Source organism: Spinacia oleracea, chromosome 4 (assembly GCF_020520425.1).
Source record: "Spinacia oleracea cultivar Varoflay chromosome 4, BTI_SOV_V1, whole genome shotgun sequence".
In the NCBI taxonomy this organism is placed as follows: Eukaryota; Viridiplantae; Streptophyta; class Magnoliopsida; order Caryophyllales; family Amaranthaceae; genus Spinacia; species Spinacia oleracea.
In genome coordinates, this window is record NC_079490.1 from 89,509,811 (window position 1) to 89,515,587 (window position 5,777).

The 5,777-nt window shown below is 36.5% G+C and overlaps 1 long non-coding RNA gene across 2 annotated transcripts; it reads left to right on the forward strand.

The window, feature by feature from the left end:
* The first annotated feature begins 211 nt into the window (after window positions 1-211).
* LOC130472521 (uncharacterized) lies at window positions 212-4,258 on the forward strand. 2 transcript variants are annotated; one of them, XR_008933006.1, is made up of 5 exons: window positions 212-371; window positions 1,426-1,547; window positions 1,631-1,768; window positions 1,877-2,027; window positions 3,858-4,258. It is a non-coding gene; the product is annotated as an uncharacterized lncRNA (long non-coding RNA). The 2 variants fall into 2 exon arrangements; XR_008933007.1 differs by having other exon boundaries at window positions 1,426-1,520.
* Window positions 4,259-5,777: the final 1,519 nt, after the last annotated feature.

Here is a 5,777-nt window from a genome sequence, read left to right on the forward strand (position 1 = left end):
CAATAATCTACAAATTATTCAGTCCTTATTACACTACTACAAAATGGGTGTTTTCTCGACGCGAAGGGGTCGACACCTGCACTACAGCGTTAACATTATTCGTGTTTTCTCGACATCGTCCGTTGTCTAACTAATTCTAGTCGACATTTGGCGTCGAGAATTTTAGTAATACCACCTGCTTTGCACGTGGACGTGCATATTCATGTTAATTTGGAAAAAATAAACCCGCACCACTCTCCTCTTTCTCTCAACCCTAACCCCCACCTTCTCTCACTTCTCAGATTGAAAGTTCCAGATCTACTCCCACGGTCGAATATTTCCTTCAATTTCAAGAAATACAACAAATTGTAAACGAAATTAAAGAATTTGAGGTATGAATTTATCTTCCATGTTCTGAGTTTGTTGGATATTTTAGGTTTTTGCCTCAAGTTGATGTTTTTGTTCCAGATCTTGTTCTAGTATATGAATTGATGTCCGTCGGCAAAGTCATTATTTCAGATTCGTCTGTTGTTTCTTTCTCTAGTTTCTTCTCATTTTTAGTTCTCCCAACTTCATATTCCGATTAAAGTTTCGTTTTGATTTGGGGTTACATTTTAGGTTTTCTAAAATTTTCATGTGTTTTTGGTTGTTAGATGTTACAGATATTAATTTCTCTCAAGTGTTCATCCGACTCCAATATCTCCAATTTGGGTTTTCATTTTTTTTTAATTTCAGTTTAAGCATATGAAATTTGAGAAAAAATAATAAAACTTATTGCGTAGATTCGAATTTTAAGCTGTTTGTTCTTAGTTAAATGAACCAGTATTTGATTGGATCTTTGGTGATGTGAATGATGTTAATATGTTAGAATTTGAATTGTATTGTGAGTTTGTGATGTTAATTCTTGGGAGTCTAATATTGCATATATGTGGTTAAGCTTTTTATTTTGATCAAATCAGAAAAGTTACAAATTTATACTTCAGGATTCCTCTGTGGATGTTTCTAATATTTAGTACCTTGAATATGGGAACAAGAAGTTTTATATTCAGGTTGCTAAGTTTTCTGTAAGACTTAAAATAGCTTGTCTAGGTGAATTAACTGAAGGACATATAGTCGTAGTTTTTTTTCTTTTGTGATTGAAAATTAGATCACTTTGTAGTTGTAGTTTGGGTAAAATATTAAATCAACTTATCGGAGTCTATTTATTCATGTACGAGTCCTTTAGACTGAGCAAGGATTTAACTCAATCTAATTTAGAAACGATAATGCAAACATGTAATCGCCTTCTTGAAAAGTAAACACAACTTACTTCTGATTGTTCTATCAGGTCATAAATGCCCATTAGTTGAATTTGGGTATTTATATTTTGTTGGGGTTGTAACTACACACTGTGGGTATATTTAATTGTTAAAGTTTATTTGATATGTGGTTTTGTTTCTGGTATAGGTTGAAAGAAATGATCTTTGATCATTTGCATGCAAGAGCTTTCCAGTACACTCCTCAGGGGAGAACCATTGTTGGACCTGCTGAGAATGTCAAGAGTATCACTAAAACTCATCTCCATGATGGTATGCTCTTACAAAATTATGTTTATAGAGATAAAATTTTGATTCGTTGTTGCTGATACTTTAGAGGGTGCTGGAAATTTTAGGTCATTGTCGCCTCTGGAGTTGTTAAAGACGAGGATGCTGTAGCGCTTGTAGAATTTTTTTTTACAAAGTTTTCAACAGATCCAACCATCGTTGCTCAATTAGTTGTCCAGGAACCAACCTCATTCACTGGTTCGGAGGTGCGTGTATATTTCTTTAGTACTTTATATAGTTGTTTGAAGTAGTATTTAACTTTCTCCTTAACATAGTTTTTATGTGTGCATATCTGTGTTTTTGTATGAAATCAGGTTAGAATAATTGATGATGATATTGAGTTGGCTCACTTTACTGTTGCCTTCATTGGAACATCATACACAGATTCGATGATTTCGCCTTGATGATTATGAAGCCAATGTTGAGCTCCTGGACCAAAAAGGCTAGTGGCGGAAAACATATGGGGTGAGTGTTATATAGTCCATTGACCTCTTTGTTATCATGATTAAGTTGTACTACTAGTGGGTTTCTTAATCTCATACTCTAATGTAATTGTTGGTCCTTGTGAGGACAAATTACCAATCCTCTTTCGTTATCCTGAATTTTTCTCTATTTAAGTTTCCTTCTGATTGAACTGCCATATCTTTGACCTGGAAGTTGGATATTTGGTAGAGTAACATGTTATAATTTCAAGGTTAGTTCAATAGAGTATTTTAATATGAATGATGATTCCATTAGCTATAATAGCTTGGGTAAGTCTGTTTTTTCTATCTATTTATGGTCAAGTACTAAGATATTTATTGTTTAAAGTCACATATATTATCTATATATTGATATTACTGTTATGCTTTGCTTTAGTTCATATGTAGGTTGGCTTTTTCATTTAGATGTATGGTTCACTGTACATTGTTACTTTGTAGCTCCGTGTTCAGTAAAAAGCGAAACTCGACTTAGTCTCATTTGTCTAGATGATTTAAACTTTTACTTTGAACATGGTTTGACAATCTCCATTGCAAGATTTGATTGATTGGTTATCTTAATTGGCATACTGTGAACAAATTAAATTTGAAGGCAATATAACGGGTTTCTGCGCATGCACAAAGGGTCACATGTTAATTGCAATACCGTGTCTTGATTATGTTGTATAATTTTACTTGCGAAATATAAGGGCATATTTCTAGATAATATGAAATACATGGTAGATGAGAGTGTTTTAGATGCTGATGGTTTATTTTCTCAACCTCTAGATAAAGTTCATACAGGAAGTTCTAGATTGTGCACAAAACAAGTCTTAGGAATGGAACTCAAAAGGGTAATTATTTGTAGTGGTAGATACAATGTTAAAATGCCAGAACAGGTAAGTAACTCCTCGTTCTTCTTTCTTCCAGATCACTACTACAAAATGGGTGGAATCTCTTGATGACAAATCGTATCTTTAGTCGTCATCCCGTATTATAAAGTTCTATTTGCATTGGTTCTTGGTTTATTGAGTGTAAGCATAGTCTAGACTTTGAAGTGCTTTGTGGTTGGCCTTGGTGGAGGTATCTAAATGGAGTGTGAAACAAGACAAGCAATTGTAATAAAGACCTTTTGCTCAGGGTCATTGATATTTCTGAATATATTTTCTTGATGGCATGATTGAGATGCATATGCCACCTAGATGTAGTATATATGGCTGTGAATGAAATACCCAAAACACTTTGGGTAGCCAGATGGGGGTAGACTACTTTGTCAGAATTCTTTAGCATGCGAATTACATGGAAAATAAGAATCCTGTTTGTTGCAGATTCAGATTCCAGACCATAATTGGTATGTATATTTATCATCTTTCCATTTCTCCACCCCCTCTTTCAAAATAGTTAAATAAAACAATTAAAGCTAAAATGGGGAAGAAAAACCTTGAATGATACTAGAGATGCTGGGTACTATTGGAGTTTTTCCAACAATACAGTTATTCTCTTAGTAGAGAATATGGCAATAACAATTGTACTGTAAGCAGCTCTGGCAATAACAAAAGTACTGTAAGCAGCTCTGAGAGTCTTGGAGATGTGAGGAGCTCTGAGCCTGTGCTTATTGTTTGAATTCTTTGACTTGATTCGTTATTGAAATGGTAATTTTGTATGTGTTGTTTTGTTGGTTCAGTGACCCTCACGCTCTCTCCTCCCCCATCATTTTAAAAGGGCTAGTTGTTTTCTGTAAAATGTTGTCATAGACATGGAATTAAACTATTTGGCCATTTTCTAACCTGAGATACCGTCTTGGCATTTACTTCATTTTGTTTTTTTTTCTTTGAAGATCGTCCAGGGAGCGTTGAAGCTTTCTTCTTCTCCAAAGTTTTCTTGAGAAGATCAAGGCAAGGCCCGACAGCCCTCAACAAGAGGAGTGTAACTGTGTAAGGAGCAACATGAGAAGGAAGGCAAGGACACTTGAGCTTCGTATAAGTTACTATCACTATTAGATCCTAGTTTTTCTAGGTTATAGTAGATACAATTTGTATTTTTTATGATATTTTGGACTATTTAGTTAGTAACATTTATATACTATGGAATTTGGTTAGTAACTTTATCATGTACTATGGATAATTAGTAACATTATCGTGTATGATGGATTTTAACTATGTACTTCTAGATTTGTATAAGTTAATTTAAATGTTACATTGATCGGATACCAATTATTCAAAATTCAGGTTTCATTGATCTTATTTCTTTAATTTTAATTATGATGAATATAGTGTATATTATATATATAAATAGGTGGGAAGAAAATTATACAAAAAAATTTGGAAAGATTTGGACGCTTTTTGATGTGGTATTAGGCTGAACTATATTCAAAATTCCCACCAACACAGATTTCTGGACGCCTTTGAGTGTCGAGAATATTATATATGTAAATATGGATGAGGCGGGTTAGTAGATGTTCTCGACGCCACCACAAAATTTCAAGACGCATTAAATCGTCCAGAATCTCGACGCCAAACAGAAAGGGGGACGACAAAAAGCGTCATTGCTAACGACAAAACAAAGCGTCGAGATTTCTCGACTCGCATTTTCTAGGCGCCTACTTGTTGGCGTCGAGGACAAATTTCTCGACACCTATTGGCGTCGAAAAAAGGCCTAAAAGGCGTCGCTAAAACACGGGATTTGTAGTAGTGTTAATTCTAATCAAGTTGTTTTAACCTTAAGGATTTGTAGACCTAATCAAGAGTTTATGACTAAAAAGGCCTCCCACTTAAACCAATAAATTCATATGCTTTACTAATTTTAAACATAAAAATGTATTTCTAGTCTAACCGGAAACATACAAATTTAATTAAAATTTAAAGCTCATATAAATTTATAATTGAATCCAAAAGGTTTAATTTAATTTCAGTCGTATTTAAATTAATTCATGATTTTAATTTTAGTAAAATAATTAGAATAAATAAAATCTATTATAATTACAATATTCAAAATTAAAATCCAAGAAAATAATTTAAATTATTAATTTTAAAATTAATTAAAATTACGTAAACTGAAAATTTCAAATTAAAATTTCAAAACGATCTAATCGCAACGCAACAATCCCACGCAACGCACGCCCATGGGCCACACGCACACAACCATCGCTGGCCATGTGCGCGCACCCCATGCGCTGCGTCGCATCGCTGCTGCTCACCATCGCAAGGCATCACGCGAGCTGGTGCTCGCTGCGCGCGCCAGCGCTCGATGCAACAAGCATGCTGCCGTAGCCCATCGCTGGGCGCAGCGCTCGTCGCACGTCGCAACAAGCAAGCTGCTCGCCATCGCTGGGCGCAGCGCTCGTCGCACGTCGCAACAAGCACGCTGCACGCCATCGCTGGGCGCAGCGCTCGTCGCACGCACACTAGCGCTCGCAGCGCGCGAGGCTCCGCATGCTTGCGCGAGGCAGTGCGCGCTGTGGCGCAGCTCGCTTGCTGCCCACACGCGACTGCTCGTGCCTTGCTCTTGCCCTCGCCCATTCGCCCATCGCACACAGCCCATGACACAAGGCAGGGCTGCTGCCTTGTGCTCGTGCACCATGGCCTTGCTCATTGCATCCGTACCGCATGGGCGACGAGCTCCCTTGCTCGTCGTCACATGCCCGCACTATACAACACCCCTTAAGGGTAACACGTAGCGTCCATTGCTTTGTGCGTGCAAGTTATATGAGCGAATCGCATAAAATTTTAAAATTTATATTCAAAATTAATGACAAATT